Source organism: Canis lupus, chromosome 12 (genome assembly GCF_048164855.1).
Source record: "Canis lupus baileyi chromosome 12, mCanLup2.hap1, whole genome shotgun sequence".
Classification (NCBI taxonomy): Eukaryota; Metazoa; Chordata; class Mammalia; order Carnivora; family Canidae; genus Canis; species Canis lupus.
The window spans coordinates 47,748,657-47,770,965 of NC_132849.1; the positions used below are offsets into that span (position 1 = coordinate 47,748,657).

Sequence of the window (22,309 nt, forward strand, 5' to 3'; positions counted from 1 at the left end):
TCTTTATCTTGACTAAACGTTAGACTGGCCCCCGGTCTCTCTTTTCTTGGAGCACATATTTTAGAAAACTTATAGTTGTGAATTCTTTCTCTGCTCCTTTAAGATATAAGTCTTCTCCCAGCCTTTTGCCAGTTTTACCACCCAGGAATGTCTCAAGGACCTGGACGCCATCCCTTTGAAATGTAATTATTAAGAAAGATAGCACCCTTATCTTCCAGTCTCTGAAGGAAAGTAGGATTCTAATTCTGATAAGGTACAATTAGCAAATACAGATTACTTAATCACATTGACCAATCTCTTCCCTAATGTCCTCCAGTACTTTTCTCCCAGCTCACCCCAGAGCTTAAAAACTTCCTATTGTTTAACACCAAAGAATTTTAAGTGGACTTGAATCTCTCTCTCCTATTGCAACAGTCTTTTTTTTTTTTTTTTTAAGATTTTGTTTTTTTATTCATGAGAGACACAGAGAGAGAGGCAGAGACATAGACAGAGGGAGAGGCAGGCTCCTCGCAGGGAGCCCGATGTGAGACTAGATCCCAGGACCCATCACACCTTGAACTGAAGGCAGACGCTCAACTGCTGAGCCACCCAGGCATATCATCCTATTGCAATAGTCTTAAATAAAGTATTCCTTGTCTGTTTAATGCTATCTGGTACATTTTTTTCTTTGGCTGTATCACAGTAATCCATAGGAGAACTCTCCTTTTCTGACCTGACTCATGGTTAGCAGGTTTGAAATATGGCCAACGAGCAAAGAAGAGAATCTGATTTTTGGCATCATTCTACCTTTCCTTTTCTCTACCTGTTTCTCCTGAGGGACTGTTGCCCTGTTGGGTAATTAAGACTCTTCATGTAATGCCCACATTTCAGACCCATTTTTTCCCTTTGCTACTTGGTCCATATAATATCTGTCATATAATAAAGGATATTATACTAATTTTCTCAGAGGGGTAAATGTTAGATAATGACTTCCTATTACCTTCCAAGAGAATTTCTACTTTAGCAAGGGGACTTTCTTCACTCAAAAGAATTTTCCTGAATCATGGAACTTTATCATTAATTCCAACCTAGAGAAGAGGCATTAAAAGACACTGGCACTTTCTAAAAACTTACAATTAACTAAAAAAATTGCAGCCTATTTAGCCTACAAGTTGGCCCTGGTTTGAAAAAAAAAAAAGGACAGGCTATACGTTTATGCAGATAAGAAATGAATGAGCAGATCCACAGTGAAACAGAGAGAAAGTCAAATGTACATGGGTAAATAACTCATTAATTATTTTCTGTGGTTTAGAAACAAATAGATAAAATGACATGTATCTTCAATTATTATTGTCAGAAAGCTTAAAAATAATTTAGTATGTCTGATATCATATAAATGTCCCAGAAGCTTTATCTCTAGTGTATAAACACAAGTCTTACCAGTTTAATACATGTCCTTCCAGAGAGTTGCTCTCTCTCAGGGGCTAATCATAATTTCAGAGGACACTGATGTTCAAATAAATAAATCTCCTTAATTGAGGCAATATAGGACAATATATCAGAAACTTTGTGTGCATGTATGTGCGTGTGTATGTGTGTAAAATGGTGGTATGTGGAAGAATAAGGTAAAAAACTGCTCTATTTGATCTGCTTTCTGATTTAGGAACTGTGTGTGTGTGTGTGTGTGTGTGTGTGTGTGTGTGTGTGTTGGGGCTTGTGCTCAGAATGCTTTATATCAAGGCAGAACTGCACCAGGTCTTCCAAACTCCAGAAGGAGGTATACAGAACCTACAGGAGGACATTCTGTTGACTGAGCAGAATGTTAATATTTCAGAATATGTTATCTGCATTTTGGGAGAAAATGTTGATTCAGTATGATTTCCAATTTTGGAAACTTAGTTTGTAGGACTTCCTATACTTGTATGATCCTGAATATTGACTCTTACCAGAAAATACTGGCTTCCTGGGGCTTATTTTTGCAAAACTAGAAATCTTACTTCTAGAATGAGGAATCCAGTAAAACCAGCGATAGACATGTAAAGATTTCATCTTTGGTTTTAATTTTTTTAAAGTTTTAATAGAGTAAAAAGAAGCAGTGGCTTGCAAGCATGAAAATAAATTGGAAAAACAAATCCAAATAAGTCGTAAAACCCAGTTCTCTTCAAACTCAGAAAAGTGGTGTTTTCTTGATTTGCCTTCTATGTGGTGTCAGAGGATTTCTTGGTCATTCAGGTGACTTGTTCCTGCAACACCAGGCTCTTTCTGGCTGTTTTTGAGGCGTGGGATTTGGACTGCAAAGATGGGTTGTGACCTAACCCCGTAGGTATCATGCACATTTCAGTACAATAGGACTTAAGAGTTCCAGAGAAAAGCTCCCCACTTGGTAAGGGCTTGTGCTATTCTGTCCAAGACGGAAGTGTGGGGAGAGAAGAGTTATGTTTCAGTGGCAGAGCAAGTTAAGTAGCGTGTTAGGCTCCGTTCCACTAAAGGAGACCTTGTGAGCAAATGCCAGCTCCTTAAATCTCCTTGCACTTTCATGCATGAGACGATGTCAGTGATAAATGACGTGGAAACTAAACCACCGTGAAGTACTTCAGACAGTCTCTCTAGAATTAAGCTGGTCACGTATAGATCTAGGAGTCAACCTTTTCAATCTGCAGGGAGCAGCCAAGATCATGACCTACAACCAAGGCAGGAGGGAAGGCTTAACTTGAATAAAGGGAAAAGTGCTGTGAGATAGGCAGCTTCTTACTTTATTAAACAGAGAAGCTGGGGCAGGAAATTAGATCCTGGGTTAGTGTGGACATAGATTTTTGATACATTTCAAAAGGCCTGGACTTGACTTCCTGGAATTATTCACACACACACACACATGCACATACACACACACTCACTCACATGCTCACACCCTGCCTCCTTCTCATGGGATAGGACTGGTGGGGAGAGGCATGTACCAAGCACTGCTGGTCTTTGACTCGCAGTGAGACCTTGAAGACTTTAAGCAGAGAATCTCCCTCTCAGTGTTGTCTGCCTTAGGGCTCTGCGCAAGAGCAGGTGTCCCCTTTATGCCCGTGTGGCACCGTGGTGCTGGGGGCCAGAGGTGCACAGACAGTAAAGATGTGATACCTTGGCCGTTGAACAGGATTGTGTAAATTAATGATTTCCCAGATGTTCTTCCCCGGTCCTGCTCTCTGACACAGGAGTTAAACCATCAATTTTGCAGAGCCATCAGGGCTGTAGCTCTGAGTCAACCCGAGAGGGAGCACAAAGATAACCCTCCTCCCCCCTATGAAATCAGACACATGAGGCTGAGAGGAGAACAGGAGAAGAAACTGGAAGCAGTGGCACAAGGCTTAAAGGAACATGGGATGGTGATAAATGTGCAAATGTGTGCTTAGGAGAAAGAAAGGAAAGTGCACAACTGGGTGCCCTCTTTAAGCTCTCCTGGGACCGATGCAGAAGTGGTTTCAGTGAAAAGGCCTCCATGAATAAGGAAATCCTTTCTGCTTCAAATGGCTCCCAGTTTCTGATGGCATCTTTCTTTCAGTCTTGTAACATTCACATCTCTAACCAAAACTGACAGTATCTAAAGTAAAACATGAAGCACATTTCCTAAAACCTTCGAGAGAATCAGTATGTCAACTGTATACTCCCCAAGTGCACAGACTGCCATTTATAACCATAGGAGGATAAAAAACACTTGGTGCAGGGAAAAAAATCCTGGACTAGCTGTGAAAATCCTGGTTCAATCACAGACCCTTTATTTCACCTCCATGTCCCGGTGAGCAAGAGGTTCCTGAATATTCTGTACTTCACTTGGAAAGAAAATAGGGTTTGGAAAACATATAGGATATCCCTGTCTTACTTAAGTATTAGATAAAAAGTAGCATGTAGACATGTCTTGTGAACCACAAAGCAAGTGATTACTATACAGGTTAATTTTCTTTGTTAGTCTCCCTTGTTCATGTATGTGACAGGGAAATAATAACAAAAATAAATATTTGTGAAAAGTTATTGCCTGTTCTATGGCACTTTTCTTAGAGCAGTTGTCCACAGTGTATTCTGACATTCAGTTTTGATGTTTTACCATCAAAACAATAGAATCGTCCATAAATCTATAAAACACCACTCAGAGTTGAACCATCATAACATAACATTTAATTCCTTTTATATTAACTTTTTAGAAATTTTGTTTATTTATTTATTTGAGAGAGAAAGAGTGCATGGAAGCAGTGGGGAGGGAAGTTGATGAGGGAAGAGTAGAGGGGGAAGGAGAGGGACAAGTAGACTCCACCCTGAGTATGGAGCCTGACATGGGGCTCAATCTCATGACCCTAAGATCATGACCTGAGCTGAAATCAAGAGTCAGACACTTACCTGACTGAGCCAACCAAGTGCTCCTTTTCTATTAACTTTTAATTTTCACATATATTTTTACTGTAAAAAATGCCATCATAGGGCACACATTATGTTGTATTTTATGAGTTAATGTCATATGGTAAAACATTCTAGGCATGGTCCTACACTTCTCTCTGGTCTTCAGAATTACTGCTTCATGGATGCAGGATGTTGCATCACATTGATGGATTCACACTTAATCAACCCTTTCTCACGAGTTGCTTATATTACTATCACTGTTTGGTCAATGAAGCCTGACAAAGTGCTTTGTATCATGAAAGAAGATTCAAAATAGTGTAAGCATGGCTATCAGAATCATTTTAAGATGGAGTCGGAAGGCCATAAGGCAAATCAGACTATGCACATCCAAAACCGAAAAGAACTTTAGCAAACCCTGTTAGTTCAATAGCCAATCATGTATAGATGTTCAGCTTAAACTCACCAGCACCAAGCATAATTCATTCAAAAAAATTTGGGTAAGCCTGTGGTTTCTGCTTTAAAACCCCCTGTCTCAAAAAAATAAAAATAAAAAAATAAAAAATAAAACCCCCTGTCTCTTGCCTACAACCTGGAGCACACTTTCAATTTGACTGAACTCTGTGTCTGCTGCACTGCAATCCCTAAGACCCCATATCAACACATCCATTAATTTGGCAGGTTGTAGTTTTGCCTTTCCTTGGTGGGCAGCATCCATTCGCAAAAATGGGGCTATCAATTTTGGCAGCTCAAGAGCCTGCTGGTTGTGCATTTGGGTTCCCAAATTAAGGAGGGGGTGACCTGGCCTCATTTCAAGAGCTCAGCATTTGAGGTTGAATAATGCAGAATCCATGAAGAAATTAGAAAGAAAATCAAATGCACTATGCATAAGACTTGAAACCTATACTCTCTTCATAAGAAGTCTAATATAGTTGAATGGCAAACTCCCCATAGCATCAATTTGATTTAACAAAATATATTAAGGAGCTACTATGTGGTGAAACTGTCATCTCTAGGGAGTGAGTAATGGTTAAGTTCAAAGACTCTGACCCAAAGGCCTGGGGTGACATCTCTGCTCTGTTACATAATGATTGAGTAAGTATAGCAGGCAACTTCATCTTTTTAAGATCCAGTTCTTCAGTTGAAAAAATGGGAAAATGTGAAATAATACAAGTAAAATATTTAGTTCATCTCTAGCATACGATCAGTGTACCAAAGCATAGCTCTTGTTATGATTCTTATGTATCTTTTAGGCTAAGCACTATAGGCAAATTATTCTGCTTCTCTAAGGCTTGATTTCCATACCTATAAAATGGAATTCATGCTAAAATTTACCTTATGGTCTGTTATAAAGTTTAAAGGAAGTAATGCATACAAGTAACTCAGACCAGTGCCTAGCACATAGCAGTCCTTCAAAACAATGTGAGTTATTCTAATTTTTCTTTTAGTGATCAGAGCAGCTTGGGTGGACATGTATTTCTACCTCTCCTTGCACTGGTCAGGACATGAAATCCTTGAGGGATTAAGCAACCTAGGTCAGTGAATTACCTATCTATTGTATGTAAGTGCCAGAGTTTAAATTAGCTCTTCTTGACTTCACAGCTTTCCAAACTCTGGGAGGATTCCAGATGAAGGAGACAAGGTTCTTGATGATCAGAATCCTCTAATCCCGCCAAGGAAACTACCAAGCATGGCTATCCAGGATGGAGGTAGAGGTGCCTTGAGGATTGAGGTTGGTGTGGGAGCCTGTGCTGGGAGGACCAGAGCACAGTGAATCCTGCCAGGGGATGGGGCAAGGGTTGGGGGTGCTGGGGAGACTTGTCCTTCTGCTCCCTGAACTGATACCAATTGTGAATTCCAGGAGAGCAGTGTCGAAATGAACAATATTTCTCCAGATGAGAAAAAGTGCCCTTGGGGAAGAAAAACCTGGTTGGGCTTTGACATTCAATTTCCAAGCACTTTAGCTTCTAAGAGAACTCTAAGGACTCCTTCCTAACTCACTTTTCTGCTACATTTCCTTGGCCTCTCTTTTCCCTGCAGGCTGCTGCTCAGGTCACAGGCCATAGGTTCTTTCCTTGTGCTCTGGGCCCTCAAAGGCAGAATTTCTGACCTAGGCTTTTCTAGCAGGAAGGCTGAAATAGAGGGTTGAAAAGTGGAAAAACAAAATGAATGACTGAATGAGGAATGAGGAAAAACCCACAGTCCTGTTTTCCTTTTCTATAATTCACTAGCAGCTAATTTAATGGAAATGTGTTGCATTAAAAAAATTAAAATCCCAGTAAAGTCCTTGTAGTTTGGAATATGATTTTGTATTTTATGGAGAGTAAAAAAGGACCTTTTGGTTTGGATTAATATTTGGAGTGACATGTCTTTCAGCACTGGCTGTACTGGTGCGTTTGCCTAGAGGAGTCATTAGAACATTTCTGAGTAAGTTGTAGGTTGAGTAGGTGCTGGACAGTAACCCTCGTTGTTTCAGCAAATACCAGGGATGACTTGTTCAAGGTATCAGGGCAGAAATAGGCTGCTGTTACTCCTTTAACCCAGAGGGGTCTTATTCTCCATCCAGCCTTATGTAGAAGCAGCAGGCACTAGGTAGGAGCTGCTCTGCTTGGAAGCAAATGGGTCTGGCCCTTGGATGATGCCAGAAGGTTAAATGAAGCTCAGAATCCCAGTCCACACACTTTTTTTTATTAGTACAAAATTTCGTCTGTGTAATGGCAGCAACTGTATTGCACTTGTCCCAAATGGCTATGCCTCTCTGTTTGCCTGTGAACTCCCTGAAGTGAGATGTACTTTTGCACAGCATCTGGGTGGGAAGGCTGCTCAGTAGCAGTATGACAGAGTGAGTGGTAAAAGCAAGGATCCTGGTGGGAGGAAGCCTGGGTTTAATGCTGGTTCTGCTACTCACCCTGTAACATTGGCCAAATTACTTGACTTCTCTAAGGCATCAGCTTCTTCATCTATAAAATCAGGCTAATTTTTAGTGCTTATCTCAAAGGGCAGGTATTTGGTCAACTGAGGACCAGCTGCACTGAATCCATTGTGGACAACTTGAACCCCTTCACTAAGTAGGAGCCATTATAGTTACTTTTACTATTGTTGTTTTCATGTTTAAAACCCATAGAAAAGACCAGGGGAAATAGGCCTGTGTTACAATGAACATTCTGTTTTCTTTATTTCTTTTTCTTCCTACTCTGAGTTTGGGTATTGGAGGTAATAATTCTTTGGATAGCGGGTTTCCAGCTTACCACATCTGACATGCTATATTTTTTCTTGCATATTTATTTATCATCTGTTTTCCTCTACTATCATGCAGGGACTTTTGTCCTAGTTCTTGACTGCACAATGCCCAGCACATAGTAGTTACTTAGCAAATATTTGTTGAGTTAGTATTTTGATGTTGGAAAATATACCTGGATTTTTATATTTTCTAGTTTCAGACATCACTAGAAACAGGTTCAAAAGTCCTTAGTCTAGGGTGAGTCAAATGCCTACTTAGTAGATATGGAACAGGAGCACATGGTTATACAGCTCTTGTGGAGATAGGATGGACAGAGATGGGACTGTTCCAGAACAAGAAGGCAATACTGAGCAGAAAAATATCATATGCTGAACAAAAATTATAACAGTTCCTTCTCTAAGGAATTTACCTAGAGCAATTTCATCCTTTTCTCTCTAGTTTTGAATTTAGGAAGGCCAAGGCTATCTTGACCCAGAAAAGCCCTTTATGCATTTACCTGAAGGAAGACTACTTCCATCTTATCCTACAATCAGGCAGCAAGTATTTACTGAGTAATGAGTGCCTGCCAACAGCATGCAGTAAGTACCCTGTGATGTAGAGAGATAGACATGCAAAGTAGAGAAATAGATTTGGGAGTCATTTGCATCCTGGTGAGAGAGGAAGCACTGCAAGCAGATGAGCTCTCAGAGGAGACAGGTGGAGAGGGAAAGGAATAGAATCCACGGTCCCAGGAGGCACCTCCACAGACGGGAGGGAGGTTGGCGCTGATGTGCTAGTTGGAGCCGAGGGAGGACAAACTTCAAGGGCCCTGGTTCTCCATGGACCTGGGCCAGAGGAGGTGGCTACGGAAGGAGGAGCCCCTTCCACAAATACCACATGTGACAAAGATGGAAAAGCCTATAAATACGAGTACCCTGTAGACACAGGGTCTTAGTTGGTTTCTCAGTCTCTAGCACAGGCTGTTTCTTATACAACTGCAGGTGACACACTTGTTAATAAAAAGCTCAGTTCTTAATATACATATTGCAGCCTTTAGTGGTCATGAAGAAAAACCACCCATCTTTCTATCCCGCAAACTGAACGGACAGATGGTCCAGTGCCGGGACTCTTCCTTGTCTCATGTTGGTTACTGTTAGTTGTTTTAACAAGCCTCCATCAGCTCTCTTCCATGCTTTTGAGAGATCCATAAATGCGATAATCTCAGAAATACATGGTGTCCTTAGGGATATTCAAGCACACCGAATTCTAGCAGCATGCAAGCTAAATTGATAGACTTTTAAAAATGATTGACAATTACCAATAGCTGGAGGTTTTAAAACTTATTTCATGTGCTCTGTGAATACACTGCTTTAACTTCCATTTCTTAGAGGGCTCATGATTCATCCACTGCAGAAGGAACAGTTTCAAAATTGTTCAATTGGAATTTGGTGAGCAAAATAACCCAGACCAGATCAGATACTTATTTGATAACTGAATCACAGTTGCTGACTTGGGTCACCTTCTGTGAGTCCTCCTCCCATGCCAAAGGCAAACATGTTCATCCACTTAGCAGGTATCATGCCCCACATCATGGTAAGGGCACATCTTTTGCACTTAAGAAAGTTTACAGCTAATAAGGGAAGATAAGATGAATGCACAGATAACTATAATACAAGGCAACAGGTGTTTATCACCAAATGTCTGCATATTTCCCAACAGGATAAAATGTTTCTAAGTAAATGAATAAATGAAAGCATTAATTGGGAGAGTAAATGTGAGTTTAGGACAGGGAGAAGGGATCTCATGGAGTGATAGCATATAACTTCCTGTTGGGTATGGAATTTGACAGGAAGGAGAAGGTTTGGGCATGCAGAGATGAAGAGGGGAAAGAATAGCATATATGTGGGGGAAGAGCTTGGGTAGAAGCGTTGAGACAGCAATCAGAGAAACTAGGGAGGCCATGCGGGCAGGTTTGCAGCAGATGGCAGGCAAGCTTGCTCAGAGGATATAAAGGATCTTGGAGAGTCATGATATTTATCATGGCTAAACACAGTGTGCAAGGGGGCCTGATTCTCATTTTTAAAATAGATAATGAGCTCTCTCTGGACACACTAAGTCTTACAGAGGTCAGGCTATCATACTACAGTAGTATCCCCTTCTCCACAGGGAATACATTGCCAGACCCCCAGGAGATGCCTGAAACAGCATAGTATTGAACCCTCTACATACTATGTCTTTTCTTATACAAACATACCTGTGATGAAGTTTAATTTATAAATTAGGCACAGTAAGGAGTTAACAACAATAACTAATAATAAAATAGAACAATTTTTTAAAAATTTTATATATGTATATTTTTTTATTGAAGTTCGATTTGCCAACATAGAGTCTAACACCCAGTGCTCATCCCGTCAAGTGCCCCCCTCAGCGCCCGTCACCCAGTTACCCCATCCCCCCACCCACCTCCTCTTCCACTACCCCTTGTTTGTTTCCCAGAGTTAGGAGTCTCTCATGTTTTGTCACCCTCTCTTATTTTTCCCACTCATTCTTTCTCCTTTCCCCTATAATCTCTTTCACTATTTTTTTATATTCCCCATATGAGTGAAAGCTTATAATGATTATCCTAACAATATATAGTACTAGAAGTTGTGTGAATGTGGTATCTATCTCTCTGGTTCTGTTAAAACATCGTACTGTACTACACTGACCCTTCTTGTGATGATGTGAGATGACAAAATGCCTACATGATGAGATGAAGTGGGGTGAATGATGAAGGCAATGTGATATAGCCTTAGAAACTATTGACCCTGTGATGATATGTCAGGAGGAGGATCATCTGCTTCCAGGTTGTGGTTGATGGTGGGTAACTGAAAACACAGAAAGCAAAACCACAGATAAAGGGCGGGGGGGACTACCGTATACATAAATCAATATATTATATAGGGCCTTCAACAAATTCTGTGCCCTTTATATCCATAAAGTTAGTAAGATAATCTATAAACAACGTTTAAAAATAATAAAGAGGACAATGATGTATGTAATTATGTATATAGTATTTTGGAAATGCTCTAACAATTAAAAAATGTCTACTTTAAACAAAATGGTACATGGTGGCCTATGCACAGTCTCACTGAAGCCTTTAGGTGTTAAGAGAATAACTGTTCTTTAAAAGACATTTCGTGATTTCAAATACATCAAATATATGTAAGAGAAATCACTCTTGTTCCCATTTTGTTGTGAACAAATAGGATAAATATTGACAACTCCTTTCAAGCATATGGTGTCTGAACATTCTGCAGTGAAGGCTAACTTTGGAGGCCTGACTTTGCCCACCATGTTGTCATATTGTGATACCCTAGAACCTCTTTTCTTGCTGTGTGATAATTTGATTGAGGCTCAGATATTAGTCCTTGTTGGGAGAGAGGTGCAGAAATAGGGCTGGCTGATGGAGATGTTACATTTGAATATGCCAACATGTGAAACAGACAATTTTATTGGCTCATTTCATGATAGATCACCTCCTACATGTTGCAGCTTGGGCCATGGGCTGGCTTTTGTAATATTTAACTACTTTATATTCTATTTTAAATAAATGGGGGTATAATAAGTAAATAAGTCTTTAAATATGATATACTAATGAGGTGTCAAATTAGATTAAATGAAAGCAGCTATCACTCCATATCTGAAACAAAGTCATGAATTTATTGCTTGCTAAGCAGGGGAGAGCTTCACGGTTGAGCTCATACTGAGCAGAGACCTGACCTTGTATAAGGATTCAGGAATTATGGAATTCAGGGATGGGTAGAATTTTAAAACTAAAATGTGTTTAGATATTGGGTAATCTTTAGCTGTGGAAACATAGTTACTTGAAAATTATTGTTACACATTGGCTGATTTTCAGAAGCAATGTTACTGATGTGAAGTTGTCCTTGATCAATTAGGATGGATTTAAAATTGGTTCTGGTGATTACTTGCTGCTCTGGCTGAAGAAAAGAAAAAAAAAATCAGTCTTTTCCCATGAGGATAGGAACTTTTTATCACTAGAAACCATTGTTATCATCCTTCATGCCTAAAATTTCAAACTGTAGTCTGACCTTTTTTTTTTCCATGTTGAGAAATATAGTGAGAAAGGGATAAAATTCTTTTTTACAAGATAAAGTATGAAAAAATACTAAATATTAAAATGGGCTGTCAGAAGTGTTGACAGGTGAAGATAACAAGTGATATATGAATCGTTAACTTTTGAATTAAAATTTTATATCTCTGGTTATATTATAGTCCTGGAATGGTCTAAGTTTGACTATGTATTTGCATTGCCTTCCGTATTATCTAGAGCATATTCATTTACTTCAGATCCGTGTCTTCCGTTGAAGAAAAATGAACATGATAAATTGAATTAGTTTGACATATTAGTTTGGAAAAAATAAAGGCATAAAAAAGGTGTCAGGTTTAAATTATTATTCTTTTTCTTTCCTCTTTGTAAAAGCTCTCTTTTCTGTGGGAACCTTACATTTCAGGACTCTAAAAATGAGGATGGTACAAAGGCCATTGGCTGAAAGAAGAGTGTAGAGCAGAAGAAATCGTTTGAGAGTAAGGAAAGAGGTTCTGCCAAAAAAGATTTTACTTTGTAAATTCAAGAGTCAGTCTGGGACTAAAAGTTCAGATTTTCTGTGTGTACCAAAATAAGCATATTCTCTTATGAGAAGATGGACCTCATCTCATGGTGTCTTATTTATTTATTTTATTTATTTATTTTTTTTAATTTATGATAGTCACACAGAGAGAGAGAGAGAGAGAGAGGCAGAGACAGAGGCAGAGGGAGAAGCAGGCTCCATGCACCGGGAGCCCGATGTGGGATTCGATCCTGGGTCTCCAGGATCGTGCCCTGGGCCAAAGGCAGGCGCCAAACCCCTGCGCCACCCAGGGATCCCCTTATTTAAAGTACTACTAGAGAAATTTATCATATCATACCCTGAGACCATCCTTAGGACTATTAAAATATTCTTTTGTGTTTAAGCATCTAAGACTGAAAGGCCTATGTGGAGCACCCCAGATTGGTTAGAAAGAAAGCAAAGCATGCCTGTCTACCCATGTAGATGGATTCTGGTGAGAAGCATAAGAAGGGAATGGTTGGCAAGGGAAAAGGTCATGAGGAAGTCACCTGGGTCAGGAGGGTGTTAACACAATCATGAGGGAAGTTGGAAATGGGCCAGTAGAAGGGTATTTTACAGAAAAAGAGGTATCAGCCCAAACAGAGCCAGACAGTGAATGGGAAGGATCAAGAGCTGGGATGCTGAGAGCCATGCAGCAGGCACCATGTCTGAAGCATCTTATCCCTTCTGTTAATTCTAAGCAATGCAGCCAGGAAGAGGTGGACCGGGTGACAATGCAGCTGGGAGAGAGAGCAGACCCTCTCTTTACTGGAGACACACCTTTGAGCCCCTCAAAGCACTTATAATCACTCTACTAAAAGTTTTCCCACTTAATTACATCTGGTCCTCTATTGTCCTCTAATTGTTTCAGGTGTGTCTAAGTCAGGTTTCCCAGTAGGCAAACCTATACTCTGCTCTCTTAGTTCTTCACAGTAGAGCTAACACATGGCTGAGAGCATAATTAAGCAAGCTCTCATTTCAGACTTGATTGGCTGGCTGATTAAAATGGAAGTAAATAGCTCAGGTGATTATTTTGTCCATTGGTAAGAAGACTGGAAGACATTCATTTCCTAACTGTTGCCAGATGGGTCTGAGAAAAGTTATGGCTGCCTTCCCAACTTGGGCCTTAGTTTGGCAATCTGTAAAATGTGGTGGATGAACTTTGGCAATGGTAGCTTTTCTCCAGAAGCCTGGGAGTTCCATGGACTGGGATTCCAACCTGCTTTTTGCAAAGTGTTGGTAGCACCCTGTGAAGTGATGCACATAGTTTTGTGCTTGGAATTTTAATGCCTGGGAAGAACCAGTATGAGTCATGCTTCTTTTCTTACATTTAAATTCTTTTAAAAAATGGTGAAATGGTGAAAGCATCTTGAGAAATGTTTTACTATTTTACTTTTAGTTCCCAAATTATGCACTGCCTGGATTTGTGTACCCCTCGATAACGAGGGAACATCACAGGCTAGAGGACAACAATAATTCCTGAATAGGGTGAGAAAGTCGTTTATCTTTCTGTTTCCACTCTGCCAGCAAGCATCTGAAAATCACTAACATTCCCATTTGAATAAATATTTTGGTAAGATATGTTCATTTGAATTTTTTACCCTCAATAACTTAGATTGTGATGGGAAGAAAGGAAAGAGATGAAATAGTTTTTATTAAGAATTTCAACTGCATTTCCGAAAGTGCTGTTAATACTAGAATATCTTTTTCTACTTGATAGTTTTCTTTTGCCTGAGCAGGTTTGACGCGAACAGTTAGAGGTATACTGCTCAATAGGGATGTGTGTATAGGGAATGACAACAGAAAAAGATTGGAGATACTCCTTATCCTCCTCGCACATTTATCACCTGCTCTCTGCAGGTGTTGCCAATTAAGTTATAGCTTTTGCTACCCCCAAAGCCTTTTTTTCTCTTTTGGATTTTGAAAGGTAGATACTGGAATATCTAAACTCAGTTGAATTCTGTGCCCCCTTGATACTAAATGCCCAACTTCTCCAATTAAGGCATTTAAGAGGCTGCTAATGATAACACATCTTGATGGCCCATATGGAAGATCAGGAGGAAAGACTAAGTTGGAGTAGAAAGTCTCCTCCAGATTGTGAACAGTGTTTAACCTAATAGCAGAAAAAGTGACATGTTGGAGGAAATCAACAAATAGTCATGAAGGCCTCCTGGAGTTTGTCTCATTTGCTCTGGGAAATAGAGAGCTGAACATGACAGGATACCTGGACTGGGGAAGCTCACAGATTTGAGGAGACTGATTATGTATAACATAAGGTAAAACAACAATAACAACGAAAAATACCAAAAACCAACCAACCAAACAAACAAACCTAAAACCAGAACAACAACCCCCCCTCAAAAAAAAAAAAAAAAAAGAATCCCATAAAAAACATGGCCCAAAAGTAAGTCAAGCTCAGCTGGAATTCAGTTTCAAAGGAGGTAGATATATCACACAGCAATCCAGGGTTTGCTGCACTTGGCTTGAGAATGTAATAATGCAATAAAAAATGTCCATACATTCAATTATTGTTACCGAATTGACATAATTTCTTCTCTTTTGCTCTCAGGGGTCTGTTGTCCAGCTCATATTTTCCAGGTTCCTACTTCTTACTCACATAACTTCTTTTAGAAGCATGTGCCTTACCATTCTAATATTTTCTGCTGTCTGTGTATAAGCTGCTTGAACTCTAGATTTTATCTCTCCAAAATAAAACATATTCTAACTATCACTTCCCATGCCAGATAGTCTTTCTCTTCTTATGCTTCCCAAGATTACATCACATTTTTGTCATACAGCATCACACTGTAGTCTTGCATTAGCTTATATACCGCTAAGGCCTATGCTTCATTTTCTACATGAGTGTTTATTAAGCCATATCTTAGGGGAATTGGAAAATTGAAATTTCGAAAGCTCTGCAGGATTAACTTCGATTTTTGTTAAAATTCAGGAAGGCTTTTTTTTTTTTTTTTTTTTTTTGGACCTAGCATTTTAACCAACTACATTTTTCTTAGATCTTAACTATATCATCCTATGTATTAATGACTCTTCTCAGCCTTTAGGAAACCATTTCTGAAATTCTTAAGAGTATCCATGCAGTTTTCAAAAGTCTCATTCTCTACTGCTTGGGAAGATTGAGAAATTAGATTTACTCTCTTTGCCCTAGGAAAAAGTTACATACTGCAAAAAGGCCATTTATTCTTTTTACCATGAACATGAACCAAATTTCCAAATGGTCTCTCATCTCTTCTATTTTTCCTTCTGGAGACTATGGCTTCTTTGATTTTAGTTTGGTTCCTACAGAGTTTGCCTTATCATGGGTAAAGTGTTATCTGGTGCAGAAATAGCTTAAGTATTCAAAGTTGTAGTTTAACACATTTCTGAAAAGGAGTAATAAAATTACTGTCTCTCCCACTGTGCCTTCCAAAATGACTTAGGCTGCCTTATGCTAATATTAATGGGCTGCTTCGGGCTGGAGCAACATGCTGGAAAATTGTGGTCTGTGAAGCATTGCCCTTGATGCCATCCCATGCCAGGTCGGCAGGAGCTTCACAGTGTTTGGCTGGGTATAGCTCTCAAAGTTGAGAACTCTCCCTTCAGCCTCACTTCCAGGATAGCTCCCTATGTACAGCGATCATCTTCCACTTCATTTAAGACTCTTCTACAAAGGACAGCTCATGGTTTCAAAGGAAATATATTGTCATTGCTCTTCTTTTAAGTAGTACTTGCTTACTGGTTTGTTTGAATAAAATGACATTATTATTATATTTTAAGCACAATGAAATTTGAGAGGAGGACTGGCATATCAACCATAAAGGATACATTATTAGATGGCTATAAAATGTTCTGTAATTTTAAAACATCAGATACAACTTGCACTCTGATAACACCATAAACACCCCCTCACATAAAACACTAAAATTACTACCAAAATGAAAAAGCAATTACTTAAAGAGCCTTAGCTTAATAATAATGTAATCACTGAAAATGCACGTGCTAAATGCTCTACCTGCATTATCTCATAAAATCCTCATAATCTCACGAGGTTGGTGCCACGATCAAGGTTAGTTGTTCAGGCTCTGAGGATCGGGTACCTGGTTCAAATTCTGCTCCACTTCTTATCTGCTGTATTAAATTGGTGAAATTTCTGACCATCTTCTAGTCCTAGTTTTTCCATCTGTTAAATGTAGTTAATGATAATATGTATCTTATAGGGTTGTTTTAAGAATCAATATAAAAAACAGCTGTAAAGTATTTATCAAAGTGTCTGGAAAATGGCTTTAAATACAGCTAATGGTTACTGAGTACTTACTGTGTGCTAGCCACTGTCCTAAGAGCTTTATGGACAGCATTAATCTAATCCTCACAAAGACTATGATCGTCTTATTTTCCTATTAGGAAAATTAAGGTTAGTGAGATACAGTAACTACTCCAAGGGCAACAACTCACTGGGAAGTATGAATTAATAGCCAAACTTGAATCTAGATATATATGCACCTGGCTTATATTAAAGAATCAATAAACATTTATATTCATGGTTGTTGCTACTGTTAGCAGCTCAAATATAAGAGTAGAAACCTTTCTTTAACATGAGACAGAAGATGATTCAACAATTGTTCACAGAACTAAATTTATGGACATAATCTAGTGAGCATGACTATTAGTATAATTAAACCACTTACTGAGCACTTAAAAGCTACATAATACTTTTGGCTTGTTTCTTCTAGAAAAAGCCCATAGAGTCTCTGTCACTGTGGTCTCTGTTTTATGAGGCAAAAAACCGATAGCAAACCTCAGGAGGGAAGTCAGACATGGAGTTTGTATTCTAAATCTCTCTTATCTGCATGATGTTTCCCTTGAAAATCATACACTCAATAAAGAGAAGACTATCCTGTGGAATGTGCTGATGGAAATATTTGATATATATGTTCAGCACAGTAGCCATTAGACACATGTGGCTATTAAATATATGAAATGAGGCTCCTACAAATGAAGAACTAAAGTTTTAATTTAATTTAAATTAGTAACAGGTATTATAACTCCAGTTCTTTTCCCAAGGGGCAACTTTAAATCAGTCTATCTTCTTCTCAGATCACTACCCCTTATGTTTTCCCCTATATCATTTTTTCTAGATCTGGAACTCAGGTTTAAAATCATATTATGGGGATCCCTGGGTGGCGCAGCGGTTTGGCGCCTGCCTTTGGCCCAGGGCGCGATCCTGGAGACCCGGGATCGAATCCCACGTCAGGCTCCCGGTGCATGGAGCCTGCTTCTCCCTCTGCCTGTGTCTCTGCCTCTCTCTCTCTCTCTGTGTGGCTATCATAAATAAATAAAAATTAAAAAATAAAAAAATTAAAAAAATAAAATCATATTATGCTGGATGCAGATGATTGAGAAGAAGCTTTCATCTAATAATAACGCAAAAATATAGTCTTTCCTCACTCTCTACCAGATACAACATCCAAAGCTATATTCTATGTATTTAGTTCCTGCCTAGGTGGTTATCTTACAAATGATAGAGGCAAACCATACCATAGAATTGAGAATGAGCAACCTTAAAACAACACTGAGTGGTACAAGGTTTGCTACCTTTTTCTGAATCTTTACTTTTGGTGCGTGCTCCACATTATGGCATTTTGGAGTCATGCACTTGATGTCACATAGCCATCAGCTTCCACTATTGACAAGCTGTCAACAACATTTTGGAATTATCTACCAGTTGTATGTAATTTCTTGAAGACTGTGTTTCCAGAAACAAGGAACAAAGCATATGCCTTGGAACTTTGCAGATATAAAATATTTTTCTGCTTCTTAATTTGCAAAATCCCCATCCCAAATATGAATTAAGGGAGTATTAAAGGACAAAGCTGGAAGAGTTGAAGAAAAGAAATAAAATAACATATGCATCCTGAGATCAGTTATATTTTTGAATATGCTTTCTTTAGAAGTGATAGAAATGAATTCAATCAGATGAGGCTGTGAGGACTCTTTCAATTTGGCAGAGACTCAGCGTCCTATTACAGAACAGAATTTAGTGTTGACAGACAGTTTGGGGAGAAGAAGGAATGCATATCTTCTGTTCTTGACTTCTGGTCCACGGGAGTACTAGATTTTGTGCTCTTATCATTTACCTGCTGTCGTGAAAATTTCTTAGTCATCATTCCAACAGGACAATGTATTATAAAATTATTGCTTGTTTTAGAACAGCATTATACCGTAACAAAAAGCAGCTTATCACCTCAAACATATTTTTCTGACCCTGAATTCCATTTCACAGAGTTCACCAAATGGAAATAGATAATTCTAGCTGCAGAATCATAAAGATTTGCATTTGAAACATAGTATACCGCTTCATAGATGTCTACTTTTCTTTTGTTCCATGGTAGATGACTTTTAGAAACCTTGAACTTCCCAGTTATGTCTTAAAATATTTTCTTGATTTGGGAGAAAAATAGGCAGAAGATGCATTATCAATAATAAGCCACAGGGTCAGAGGTCATCTCTGAGGCAACAATGGAAGATAAAAAATAATAATAATGGTCTTCTTTTGTCCCTCCGCCCCAGCTAACAGAGTGGCATAGAAAAAAAAAAAAAAAAAAAAAAAAAAACCCTCACCTGAGAGTCAAAAGACCAGGGCTCAACCCTGCAAGTAATAATCTAGGTTACTTCTTTTTTTTAAAAAACCCTCTTTTCATTTCTTTGTTTATAAAGAAGAAATGGTAAGTTTTCCTGCCTATCTCAATGCTATTTGTACATCAAATAAAATAATATTTGCAAAAACACTTTGGGAATTATGCTGATTTGAAAATACTCTGATTTGCTCACAGATAGCACTCCAAATAGAAATTTTCAGCAGTCTGATATTTAGAAGGATGATATAGGGGCATGTAAGGAAAGGTTTTTTTGTGGACCAATGGGGACAATGCTGGAGAAGAGGTTTCAGAGGGACAAAGGCATGCACAAGCTTTGTATTACACTTAATTATGGAATACGATAAAATTTTTCTGGGTCTGAGAAAGGGTCAGGTATCAGATATAGAATGAATTCCAGTAACAACTTTATTCCATAGATAATAAAGTCATGTGAATTCAGTTTGGAGATTGTTAAGCTTACGTAAACCAGGATGGTTTATATGCATTATATCTATAAGCATAAAATCTAAGCATAAAGTAAAATCCATATGTTAAATTAAAATCCATATGCTAGGTTGAAAGAATAGTTTTTCCAAAGGAAAGAAGAAGGTCTATAATGAAGTGCCCTGATTTTTCATGACGTGTCTTGTGCTTGGACTTATCTGCCCAAATCTAGAAAAACATGATGTCGAGTTCCCGTGCACCAAGGTACAAGCCATTGTTGAGTTTTCCTGGAAAAATATGTCTATGTGTGCAGCAATAATAATAATGTAAGAAAAAAAAGATTGTAAAATGAAAGGACAGAGTTTCCTGTTTGTTATTTTTCAAAATAATGACTGTGGGTTCTCTCCCCACAGAAAAGATGCTATTTATTTTTTAATGATGAGCTGTTTCCCAGAGAAACAAAGTGGCATTCTGTCGACACCATATGGCGGCGGAAAAACAGATTCCACCGTGTTCCATTTGTTAGACTGTCTTCTGCATTTCTGTATCCATAATTTATGTGGGGGCCTCTGTGATTGCCAAAATATTCAAATGGATTTCTCTTAGCAGGGCAGCCTGCATGGGGGGAGAAAGGTTTTCAAAACAGCAGGACCTGAACAGTCTCCTGCTGCTCGGAGAAGAGAACACTTCCAACTTCTGTCCTTCTGGCGGCTTTCATTGTAATACTAATTTACATCCTCGGTTTAGGGACCATGTTTGCATTCAGAAAAAGCAGCTTATGTTCTTTTATGCTAATACAGTCATACTTGAATTATAACCCACACCCTTAAAGTCATATTACTCCTTCTGTTTCGGTGTAAGCATAGGACCTGGCCTTTAAGAAATTAATGGTAGCTGATACATAGCAGTGGCTGAATGATACCATTCTGAACACATTGATTCTGCAGCTGGTTTCCAAAAAGACATCTGAAGTGGTTATAGATAACATTAAAAATAGTCATGAAAGACTTCCTTTGCTGTCTAAGCATATGATTACCAGCTACATATTCAGAGGCTGTTTTTCAGTGGAAGTTCGAGTGGTATTCTCTGGTGTGTAAATAGAAACATGTCCCATACATGATACAGAATATAAAGAGAAGATTCGATGAGTCAGACTAATTGATATTTTGGCAAAATGGAATGTCTGAAAACAGTTCCATGTTCATGTGCATACAAGATAACAAGACTCTAAATTGTAAGTATTCTATTGCAAGTATATATGTATATATATATTTTTTACTTCAGAGAATCTCAGATATTCTTTCTGTATACTTGGTCATTGCATGTACCATGGTAGTGCATCAGAGAAACATCACGTAATTTCATATGGAGAAAGAAAACACATGGAAGAAATACTGTTCAATTACAGATGGAAGGTATAGCAATAATGCAATAACAGTACTAGAAGTTTCTTTTCCTCAACCGGCACAAATATGACCAAAAGTACAGGCTGCCAAAAATAGGTGGGTCATATTTGGTGTTTGTAAATACAAATGGAAGGTTAAGGTTTGGGTTATAAGGGGCAGAATTACAGGCCCAGAGACCTTGACTGATTTCCATTTCTTCAAAATCAATTTGAACAGACTCCTGGAAATCTATACTATTTTTCAGAATAGAGGGGAGGGGACACAGCTGAGTTCCTGTTGCTGATACTTATTCTTCTCAGGAAGCAGAATTCCCATGGGCCCAATCTATTGGCCTTATTGGCATAAATATCTTAGCAACTTGCTCTCCCACTAGAGGGCCTCCTTATGGAGACTCAGAAGACCATCAACTACAAAGAACCCTCTCCCTGGAGTTCATGAAGACAGAATGGTCATTGGACTATCCAAATGAAGTAACTGGGGACACCTGTCTTTTATCCTTTATGTAAAATATGAAATCTCTTGCTTGGAGATGGGTCAAAATATCAGAGGCAGAGTTGCAAATAGTCTCAGGTGGTTTCTCACATGACTAATGGGGTACGGTCACTCTGACTTGGTTGTAACCCTGGTTGTGTTAGATAACACTCAATCATTTCTCCAAATCCCAAAATACATTTTTGGTGCTATCTTGATACCTGCTTATTAGGACATTTTTAAGAATCTCAATTCTCCCAGGAAAGCTTTTTGGAAGAGAAGGATTTCACTCATGTCCCACCCTTTTGTTAGAAATCAAATCTCATACTTTCTCCCTTTTCAATTAAAAAGTTATACATTCAATTAGACTACATCTGTGAACTTGCTTTATCAGTAATTAAGATGAACATTATGATATGGGTAATAAAAAGTAATAGGCTCCTTCAATCTCTTGGGTTTTTTGAAATACATTTTCTCAATGGAAATCAAATTATTTTATTGCATAGAAGTGATTCCTCTCTTCAATAAGGTGAAATGATGCATGAGCTGTTGCTTGTACAACTACTAAGTCAGAATCATTAAGAATGAAGTTTAGTAAATAAAGTTATTGGGTGGCTGCTTTTTCACAAAAGGTTTGGAATTGTATTAAATTAACAGGAAATAGATCTAGAGTTTTCTCTAACCTATCCTCAGTAGAGAACAGAAATGAAATGGCCTTATTCAAGGACATCCATTTGAAATCCATAAATATTTTATAAGGATGGAATAAATTGCTTATTTTAAAACAGGTGCTATTGTAAAAATTATTTTGATTTTTCTTTTGCCTCAGGGCCCTTGAACAAAATAACAATATATCATGTACATAGTGCTTAGACATTAGGTTATGTCTGTGTTTTCCATAATTGGCTCAGGTGGAGGGAAGCTCACACTAAGGGTTCCTCTGCTGTCTCCCCAGTGTCTTTCCATAAGGAAAATCATGACTTAAATAGGACCTGCATCTCATTGCTCATTCTGCAAATTGTCAACTAAAATGGTACCATTTCCTTCAAGATAATGACAATAGATTGAAATGTGTTCTGCCAACTTATTTGATAGATAATTTCTATCTTGCATCAACACATTCAGATGTTC

At 38.5% G+C, this 22,309-nt stretch overlaps 1 long non-coding RNA gene across 1 annotated transcript in view; it reads left to right on the forward strand.

The window, feature by feature from the left end:
* LOC140601663 (uncharacterized) overlaps positions 1–22,309 on the forward strand; it is a 158,933-nt gene that overhangs the window by 77,924 nt on the left and 58,700 nt on the right. The window contains exon 2 of the long non-coding RNA XR_012004661.1: positions 5,956–6,085. This is a non-coding gene — a long non-coding RNA (uncharacterized lncRNA). The remainder of the gene's footprint in view (positions 1–5,955; positions 6,086–22,309) is intronic.